This window comes from Cygnus atratus, chromosome 25, assembly GCF_013377495.2.
Source record: "Cygnus atratus isolate AKBS03 ecotype Queensland, Australia chromosome 25, CAtr_DNAZoo_HiC_assembly, whole genome shotgun sequence".
In the NCBI taxonomy this organism is placed as follows: Eukaryota; Metazoa; Chordata; class Aves; order Anseriformes; family Anatidae; genus Cygnus; species Cygnus atratus.
The window spans coordinates 2,677,549-2,688,300 of record NC_066386.1 but is presented as its reverse complement, the minus strand read 5'-3'; positions in this window follow the sequence as shown (position 1 = coordinate 2,688,300).

Genomic DNA, 10,752 nt, shown 5'->3' with positions numbered 1-10,752 from the left:
CGTGCCGTCTGATAAGAACAACAGTTACTGTTTTTAGATATTGTGGAAAATGTTTTTGGCATTTTTCCCTGCTTTATTTCCCTCCTCCACCTTTTTTAAGAAAAAAAGGAGAAATTTTATTGTTCATGAACGCTGCGTCAAAAGTCCCTGTCCTGAGTTGCTAAATGATTCTTAACAACTGTTTGTACCTGACTTGCTGACTGTATAGGAGCCAGTCCTGTTCCTTTCTATTAGTCACTCTTCTTACAGGGAAGAAGTTTCAAAATAGCTGGTAACTTTTTTTTTTTTTGAAAATATAAATAATTACTATTTTGTACTGTGTGGTATCTGTTGTCTTTTTTTGTTTCAATTTGAAGACTTTCAAGTTTAAGACCAGCTCCCAAAAGGTTCGGTTTCAGTCTGCTGCCATGTCATGGCAGTGTCATGCTGCTCCTGGAACTCGAATGGGATTTAGTAAGGAATATTGTGCACAAAACTGTTTTATTTCTTGTAGTGTGTATTACTGAAATACTAGACGACACTGGTTTTAACAGTAGCTCTGAAGCTGACCCATAGCCCTGTGTTTTACCTGGCCTTAAGTTTAAACGTGGGAAGGGAGAAGAGTATAATAAGCCATCTATTTTATAAAATTAAGGTGCAATGCAGGATGTCTCGGTAGGAGAGACACCATCCATTTATGTCATCATTAGCCCCAGATATCCAGGGAGGTTAAATTGAAATACGCAGTGCCACGGCAGTGGCAAATTGATCTGACCTTAAGATGGTCAGGTAGGGCACATAATGGATTAGAGAGAATAACTCTGTTTTGTCTAGAAAATAGATTAGGTATCTGTTGTCTCTGACTTTTCATTCTGTTATCATACTTCTCTTACAGCCTTTTGTCCCTCGTGTGAAGGAGAACTCCATTCACACGTTCACGTGTTTAATCTAACTGCTGTCTATTTTTATCAGATGGTGACTCATGAGAGGGTCCCTGCCCTTTTTTTTTGTGTTCCCCCACCGAGGCTCTCATCATAAACATACACAGCCGTCTGTATAGTAAAGCCTTCCTTCTGCTTGGTTCACAAATTCCCATATTACCTCTATTGCTTCAACTCTGCTAATTCCTTTTATATTGGATTTAGCATGCATTTCCTTTTAGGTAAGCAAAGCACTTAGTCATTAGGAGATTTTCCCCACTACGGTGTCAGAACTCAGACCCAGCATTTCTAGCTTGTAATTGCATACAGACGTGAAAAGTTCATTGCCAGGTAATTACAGAAGTTGTCTGTGTGGCTCAGTGATGTCTAATTATGCTGCAGTAACTGCATTGTTTACTGAAATGTTCAAACCTGAACGAGACCTTTTATCCTTGTCATGTTAGAGTGACCAACTGTTCGAGGAGCATCCCTGGCTCTGCCTTTCCCTGGGAAGCAGACGTGCCTAGAAGAAAGTAAACGGGTGTTGACATCGCATATCCTCAGCCTTTTTGGGGAGGTATTTATGGGAAGGCGATACAGCTTTGGCAGCCTCCTTCCCTGGAGGATGGAGAGATACCTGCAGGAAAATAATCTGTTCTGCGGCTTGTCTGTCCCAGCACTTCCTGCAGAGCCAGGTGCATTTTCAGAATACACTGACATGGAAGGTCTGAAATAAGATATGTGAAGGAGGCGACTTGTTCAGATTGTTCCAGTTGCAGGTGAATTAATGATTTATTTGTCACTTCACTTCTTTTTGTTTGTTTTTTTTTTTTTTTATTGTAAATGATACAGCTGAAGCCATCTGGTTATAACAACATCAGAGCTAGGGCATACTGTTCATAAACCTCCCACTGACATCCTCCCCTCCCCAGATCTGAAATGTAATTCAAGTTAACTCACAATCTGTGGCATGTGTTGTTACTGCAGAGATGTCCATGCCAGTTGAACAGTTGGAGATTTGAATTCCACAAGGAGATGGCATATTTATCAAAACAATATTTCAGAGAGAGTTTTTTGCCGTGTCTTCTGAACCGCAGTATAGGCACCATGGGTTCAGATTCAGAATTTAGGTCGAGCCCTCCACTTGTGCTTTTAATTCCTCCTCTTCCCCCTTCTCAAGGGTGTTACAGAGAGACGTTTCATCCCCGTGTGCAGTCTTTCATGTGCTTCCTTCTCCCTATTATCTCCTTGCTCCTGCTTCCTTCACTTGCTTTTGTGCTGACCTACAGGGGCTGCAGCCTTCATCTGGGTGTGGGGAGGAGAGACGAGGAGAAACACCTCAATGAATCCACTGACCTCTTCCAGCAGCGGTAGGATGTACGGATGCCCTACACCCAGAAGCAGTCGGTGCTCTCTGAGGATCCAAACACCAAATCTTTTTTACTTGCCAAAAGATTTCTTTCTGGCTGCCCCTTGGGCTTTGTTATTACAGAGTCAGATTCTATTGAGGTATTTTTCTTATTGTGTGAGTTTTTCCAGATGAAGGGAAACAGCTTGTCTGCTTATGAGCAGAACAAACAGCAGAGTGGGGAGAGCTGCTGTGCTTTGAAACTCTCTCTGGCTTTGTTCTGGTGCTCAAACTGCTGTTAAGGACACAATACCATCTCCTTTTTTTTTCTTTCTCCCACTTCCTTGAAGGAGCCAAAGATTTTTTTTTTTAAACTTCGTTTCAGAAGGTTCTTCAACTTCCGTGCAATTTATTTTGCAAAAGGTTTTGCTAAAATAATTATCTTGTTCAGCAGCTTGGGCCATGCAGTTTTTCTCTCTCTCATGACTGCAATTTAACTTGTGTTGTGGAATTACTTAACTCATTTATTTCTAATGACTTCTTTTTGTTAATCTAATACAAAGACATTTAATTATACAAGGTGTATTTTTTCCTGACCTGCTGGCCGCTTAGATATTTGGCTGCAATTTCAGACACATGCTGCAGCAAATAGCGCCTTGGCAATCCCGGTGCTGTGTGTGTTACGTTTCTGTGTGTGAGGTTAACTTTGAAGACTGCTGTTGGCATTGCTGATGTGTGCACAACAAGAGGGGTTGCAGCATGCGAGTGCCAGCACGAATAGGGCAGGCAGGCAATGGGCAAAAGAAACAGTGGGGCAACAGGAAAAAAAACAAAAAACTTGACAGCCCATGAAATTGTTGGGGAAATGAATTACGGTGACCTGCAAGGCTTTTAGAAAATCTGTATAATAAAGCAGGAGCAGTTCAGCATCAGAGTTGGCCTTTTAACCTGGTTGAAGTTTTTTAGGCAGGATGCAGTCAAGGAAAATCATCTGAGTTTTGGGTCAAGTTTAGGTTTGGATTTTGCATCTTGCTCCTACTTAGTACATTAGACTTTGTCTCCCAGACTAAATTATTAAAATCACTTGAGGAACTGTGTTAATTGATGGGGTAAATTGGGAAGGGATAGAGAGAAGATTGCAATTATTCCATCAAATTATGAAAAATCACAGACAGGAGCGGTATAAAATGTAGGCCTCCTCTTTGAATAATTGAAAAGCATCAATGGCAAAAAGAAAAAAAAAAAAGGTAATATAGTGGATGATGAACTGGATGGGAACTGGAACACTTCCCCCAGCCCTTCAGGAGCGAAATGATGTCCTGGGTTATACTGGAATGGTTTCTCTAATTCTAACTTTGAGCTCTGCCATCAGGAGACAGAGCAAGGATTGAAAATTGTTGACTTGTGCCACTGGGGAGCAGTGTTGAGGATGAGAACTCTTCGGATGACTGTACCAAGCTTCTAATGAAGCTTCCTGAGCCTTGAAATAGCCAGAGGTTGCACGTCGAGAAGCAACGGGATGAAAAGGAACAAATGAAGCCATTTTCAAGCTGTGGTTCCAGTTCTGGAAGCCTCATAGCAGATGTGGGGTTAACCCCGGGCATTTTGAGTCATCTAAATGTTAGCAGAGAAGCGTTTCATCAGGCTGAGGGATCTAGTTCTGACGGGAAGAGGTGGGTGTGCTGGTCCTCACTATTTCATAGCAGGGCATGCTGGAGAGCGGTGCCCTTCCAGGGGCGTCTGCAAATCTCCTTGCTGTCACGTCTAATGGGATGCCTGGAGGGAGGACTTTTATCTGGAGCACTGTCCTTAACATGGTAACATGAAGCAGTATAAATGATAACTCTTTAAGGCTGTTGTGTGTCATAGCTGGGATGGAGCCTTTTCTCCTACCCATGCCTACGTATTTTAAATTTACGGCAGGACTACAAGGTTTTGGTTGCTTTTTTGTTTTGTGTTCAGAGAAGAGATCCCCGCTGTTGATTCTGGTTGTTGCTGCATTGCAGTTTGTGCCCTTGCTTCCTTTCTTTCCTACTAAGTTTTCTCACTCCTCTAGGCAGGTGGTGCTGGCAAAATTATTGCTTATTATTGAATTTTTGCCAAACAACAAAACACTCGACAAAAATAGCTAAACAGGATGTGGAGTTTTTAGTCTGTGGGAGCGCTGTGGCTGGCTTGCAGCTCGCAGCCAGCTCCATCATTTGTCAGACGCTCGTCGGGTCTCTCAGCCCTTTGCAAGGACAACTGGCCCGTGCTCTGCGTGGCTGGTGGTGAGGGCACGAGCAGACCCGCAAGTTTTTTCTCTCTGTAGTCTGTGTTTGTGGACTGGGGAGACTGGATTCTATCCTGCACACCGTACCAGCAAAGCTGGACGAGATCTTAGTGTGACTCACTGTTGGTGTGCCTAACTGAGAGAATGGTGTTCTGTGATGGTGTCTTCACCCGGCAGCAGCCTCCGAGTTAGTACGTGCTATCTCCGTGCAGCCGAGTTAGTGTTTCATTGCATGCGTGCTTCTCATCCACCGCAAATGCGTGTGGGCTGCCAGGAAACCTGCTCGCGTGCTGAACTTGCCCTGTGCAATGGCTCTGCGCAGAGGCAGGCAGCAACTGCATCGCTCGTGGTCGTCCCTTGCAACTGGAGAACGTTCAGACATGAGTGAGCTGGGGATACTCTTACAGATCGCACCGACTTCTGTCTCTAGAGGATGTGAAATTAAAACACTGTCCCTTTATTCTGCTTTGCCCGGCGTGGTGGCGCTGCCTAACTCGGATTCTCCTGCATTTAAAAAAAAATAATCACAAATAAACCACCTTGCAGATTTGATTTCTCATGTGATGCGGCAGATGGTAGAACCTGCATTGGGTAGCAGGCATTACTTATCCAGGGCCTGTAAACAAAGCTGAACTACGAAGCATTCTTTATTGAGCTAGATTTCTTTCTAGGTGCTGAAGTCTCAAAAGAAGGGAAAAAGAGAGGTGGTTCACATATGGTAAATGTTTAAATAAGCCTTCTCCTATGTTTCAGCACTTCAGCAATCATTCCATCCCATTCCAGGGCTGCTGGGACTTCTAAAACGCGTAATTCTGTGAGCTCATCATCATTGTGGGCGCTTTAGCATGGCGTGGAGCTGGGCTGTAGGACATAAGTGGTGGTTTTGTTATACTGCTGAGTATAACAGCGCCTTTTACCTGCTGCTTGTGAACAAGCACTGGTGCTCTTCGGAGCTCCTCTGCTGGCTGTGATGATGCAGAATGGTAGGTAGGGGATATTTGCTGTGTCAGTTGAGCCATGGCTGCTGGGCAGGCGAAATGCTGTGGATTTAAAAGCCCCAGCTGTTTTGCTGGGTAGCTCTGTGCTTCCCCACCACCAGCCTGCAGCACGTGGCAAGGAGCTCCTCAGCTTTTTGCTCTCAGAAGACGTTTCCTGCTGAACAGCCACCAGTTATCTAAAATGTGGGTTGTTACCTGCCCCTAATGTTTGAAACCTTTGGCTGTAAGTTGGTGTTACTCAAAGAACACGTGGGTGGATGTTTCTCTAAAACAGCAATGTAAGGAGGAGAGAATAAGCTTTTAGAAATAGTGGGAGGAGAGCATGATACCTTGGAAAATAGGTAGCCTGTGTTGAAGTATCAGTAACATCCAATAATGCTTTATTTTTCAACTCTTACTTCTTAAAAACAAGACAATGAACCAGTCCCAAACCTTTGCTATATTGTAGCTCTCACCATCTTACCAGAAATGCCTTTTTTTTTTTTTTTTTTTTTTACCCAATAGGCACAGCTTTGCCACTCAAGGGTCTCATCGTTGGCAGTGTCAGCAGAAGCCGTGCCCAGAGTTGGGTCTTCGTGCGTATTCCCCGTTTGTCAGCATGGGAGGCTTGGGGACGCTTGCATTGCCACTCCCTCTGCTCATCCTGTTCTTGGCAGGGGACACGTGGCTAGAGAGCTGCCAAGAAAAAATTGGGCCAGGACCTTGTTTACAGAGGTTTATTGGATGTTGCAAGCATGCCGTAATGTCACATCTTGTGGTCAAAGAGTTTTAAGCAATTGGAAGCTAAGCTTCCACCTGTTTTTCCAAGCTTCGGTCCCGAAATAGAAATTTAAAAAAATCACGAGAATGCCAAGCCCGCCCTTTTGCTCATAAAAATGTAAATGGGGAATTGTCTCCCGAGGCCTGCTTTCGCTCTTGTGGCGCTTTGGGGGTGAAATAGCCCTCTTCCAGCCAGATGAGGAGGGATGTTTTTCCAAAATCTAGTTCCATCCCTGGGCACAAACAACCCTGTGTGATCGAAACAGACCTCAAAAGGAGCGCTTTTCACAAAATAGCAGCTATGGGGAGAGTTCCGTCCTCCGCACCTATTAATCAGGGCTTTATTATCCCTGTTGTCCCAGATCAACCACAGAGGTAGATTCCTTATAATCGACCCCAACTACTGTTTTAGTCTTCCGTGGTTTATTTATGGAGGGCTTTTGTTAGAGAAGAATTTTGAAAGGGACTAGAAGAAACCTGGCACACCCTTGTGTCCTAAGACAAGATTAATTCTTTTTAAATCAAGTTCAGACTTCTTTACCGGCATTCGCTCATCCGCATGTGGAAAGCGGGTTACGGTCTGTAAAGCAAAAATACATCCATTTTTTTAGGTTGCTTGCTGTAGCTTGAGATGTCAGGAGAACATGGGTTAACGCACAGGCATCCCGGTTTCCAGATGATTTATGTGTGCGTTGCCACTTCGGCTTATTTTCAATTCATAAGGAGAGAAGAGGCAGCATTTCCAAAACTGTAGATAAAACTCATCCTTTTTTAGGGCTGAGGAAGAGGAGGGGTAGAAAGAAACTGCAGAACAGCATTTACCACTTACTCGTTTTGAATATATGATACAATTGATTGCTGCTCAGAAAACCTTTCACTTGTGTCCATCTTTTTTTAAAGTCCTATTATAATAGGTAATTAAAGTATACTAATTGAATTAAGATTCCATCTGTCTGAGTTCAGCAAGCCAACAAGTCCCTTAATTAAGATATCATGTTTGCGGTAACAGAGGCTGCAAACACAGAGCTGGCCACCAATGGTATAAGCAAATATCTGTCTTCCCGTGACAAAATGCCAGAGCAACCAGTGGGCTAAGGAGATCAAAATAAAATCTGCAAGGTAAGCAACACTTGCTCGGGGGATAACAATAAATGCAGTGATGGTTAGGCTTCTCCTTATAGCTGGAAAAAAAAAAAAAAAGTGCCAGTTTGAGCTGGGTGCAAACATTTTTAAGCACTCAGAGGAAGACAGCAGCGTAAAAGAGACTGTGTGTCGGGTATCTGAGCATCCGACCGCCGTCTCGGTGGGACGATGTCTAATATCGGAGACAAGAAGAGAACACAGCAGTTGAAATTGCAGCCTTAAGACACTAATTTTAAGAAGTTTATAAACCACCGGTGTATCCTCAAACCGCCGTGTAGAGGCAGCCGGCTCCTGGGCTGCTCCGCCGTGCGCTGTCTTCACTTCTTTATTAACTGTCAGTCCCGCGTGCGTGCGTGGAGTCCGCTGAGGATCTCCTTTTAGATGCCGTATGCTCATTGTTTCTCTTGTTGGGATTGTAGTTTTCTGAACAAGACATAAAATTTAAGAGCCTCTGTGCCTGAAACTAAGGATTTCCTTCTTGTTAGGGCCGCTCTGCCCATAGCACGAGTCTCTGAGCAGAACCCTTCCCAGGAGATGGTTTCAGCCGAGGCACCTGCCTCAATTCTTCGGTTTATAGTTGCCTTCCTCAATTTCCTCCACTGCCTTCATCCTAGTGAAATATCCCGTGCTAGGCTAACGTTTTGGAGGAAAACTCCATTTACCAAGTAGCTCACAAAAGCACGTACCCATGTCAGGGTAGTTCGGATGGAGACGTGGTACGGAGCCGGGGGAGGTGGGTGCTCCTGGAGCCTGACGGTTTTGGGGACTGGGGTGGCCAAGCCACCTGCAGGCCACCCATGGGGACCTCTGGCAGAGCCCCTTGGCCTTCGTGCTTTCTTCCAGGCTGTTTTACAGCAGGAAAACTCGGTTTAGCTGCTCGTGGAGGAATTTTCCTTCATGGAGGGATTGGGAAATAGCGTGGGAAGTAGGATTGTGTCCCTGCTGAGCACGTGTGGGGCTTTCAGGAGGCACGTGCACCAGCAGGGTCACCCCACAGCCCTTCCAGTGTACGGGGCGGGGGGACTGGGGTGGGCAACGGGCCCTCGGTTTTCAGAAGGATTAGCAGAAACGGGGGGAGCAGGGCAGCACCGATCCAGGATGAGGCCCCACAGGGACGCGCCGAAGATCCAGGCACGTGTCCTTGCCGGTGCGACGCTTGGAGTCAACTGCAGAAGATCATTTTTTCCCCTTCTGGCAAAATTTCCCAACGAGGAGGCTAGATGAAAGCGGACACTTCTTGATGCGGTTTGAAAGCGGAGAGACATCTGCCACAGATCAGAAAAGCTTGGCAGGTGGAAAATGCGCCAGCCCCCCTCCTTCCCCGCCTTTATCCTGTCCCCAGCACGTCAGCCTTCCCCGTGTGCCGCAGCCACCGCGCCGACACAGGCTCCGGAGCCAGCCTCCTGTCCCGTGTCGGGCAGGGGACAGGCCAGCCTCCCCTCCCTCGGCCCCAGCCGGGTGGTATTTCCCCCCCCCTAAACCACCGCACAAATCTCTGGGAGCCAGGAGGATTCTGCAGTTCGTAGAGCACACAAGTAGAAACTGAATTATTTAGCATTTTTTTTAGTGCAAGCAGGTGTGGGGTTTGAAACGGTCTGAGCTGGGAATTCTCTGCAGAGGACTTAGGGTCTGGAGGGATTTGAGCGAGCTGGACAAGTTTTCCATTCCCGTCCTCTTCTCGCTGCCTCTTGACAGCATTTTTTTTTTTCCTGTGTGTGTCTGAATTCTCTCTCCTTTTCTCGTGTTTTACTCCCCCCACCCCTCGCTGTATTTCAATGCTTCACCTGCTGAAGCGCCATGGTGGCAGCTGCGCTGGCCTCGCGAGCGGTGACAGCGCGTGGACCAGCGCCGTGGCCCCTCGTCCCCGGGGGACCGCCGGCCGCTGCAGGCGCTGACAGCGCTGCTCAGCCCCTCGCGAGCAGCCAGCCGCTCCTTCAGCTGGAAACAGCCGCCGAGGCTCGCCGAAAGGCTTGGAGGTGGTCGTGCTAGGGGCTGGGGAGTCGGCTTCTTTTTGTTTTTTGGCCGTTATTGGGCGCTATTTGTTGTTTTGGTTTTGGTTTGCTGTGTTATTTATTTATATTTTTTTTTTTGGTGCATTTATTCAGGTGTTTTTTCTCTTTTTTTTTTTTTTTTAAGAGGGTGGGGTTTTGTAAAAGCAACCTGAGGTTTGCTGAGCCCTGAGCACACAGAAGCCTTTCCACAACGTGGAGGTGACTCAGGATGGTCTCAGATATTTAATATATACCCCTAAAATCTCCCCCTCCCCCCCCCCCCACTGCCTTGTTCATCCATTTGGGGCCACGTGAGTGTGCATCTTGACCCTGTTCTCCTCCGCGACCTGCTCAGCTCCATCTCGCCCAGACCTTTCCTGCAGCCGTTGGTGCTGGCTAAGCCCCGCTCTGCTCACAGCGAGAGCTCCGCTGCGGGTTTGCTTCACGAGCTGAGACCCCAGCTGGTCCGGCTGGGATGTTTGGGCAGCAAATGCAAATTCGATGCTGCCTCCTGTGCATGCAGAAGCTGTGACTGCAGCGGCCCTCACACCCCAACACTCTGGGATGATTTTGTACAACCCCGGTAAGGCTGGATTTATCCATATGGTACTTGAATTGGAATATTTCTATTTAAAAAACACCAAAAAAAAAAAAAAATCACCGCTTCTCCTCAGCCCTTTTTGACTCTGTTTGCAATATAACAAGACCCGAGAGGAAGCCCTCGCTCTGGTCCTGCTGCTAACGGGTGTGCAGCAGCACAGCAAGCTGCGAGCGGCCCCACAAGCAGTGACCTTACAGGACCGGGGGAGAAGGGCTTACTGCACAGCATCTCCCTCCTCCTCTTTGGGAAAGAAGACATTTGGGGAGCAGATGGGTGCTCTGGTAGGTCTGGAAACCTCTCAGGCAAAAGTAAATCCTGCCTTCCCACCAGGAGGTTCAGGCCTTGTTCTGCAGAACAGCATGTACGCGCCGAGCTCCCCCAAGGGAGCAGATTGCCCGATTCCTCCGGCGCTTGGCTGCGTGCCCTCGTGCCACCAGTGCACTGAACAGCAGAGCAGCCCGGCTGCTTAAGCCTCCAGCCCCATCCCTCCAGCTGATGCGGTGTGTGATGCTCTCAGGTAGGCGAGAGCTGCTGTAGGGTTTTTTTTTGGGGGGGGTGACGGGGTGCTTTTCTCACCCCCCAGCTCAGCACGGCTCCCTCTCAGGCAGGAAAAAAGCCACCGAGGGGCGAGCGGTTGTTTTGGCGACGTGACGTTGCACGGTGCGGCTTCGCTCTTGGAGAGCAGTGCTCTCTGCCATTAATTGGAGGGAAAACAATCAGAGACCTGCTGCTTTTGGAGTT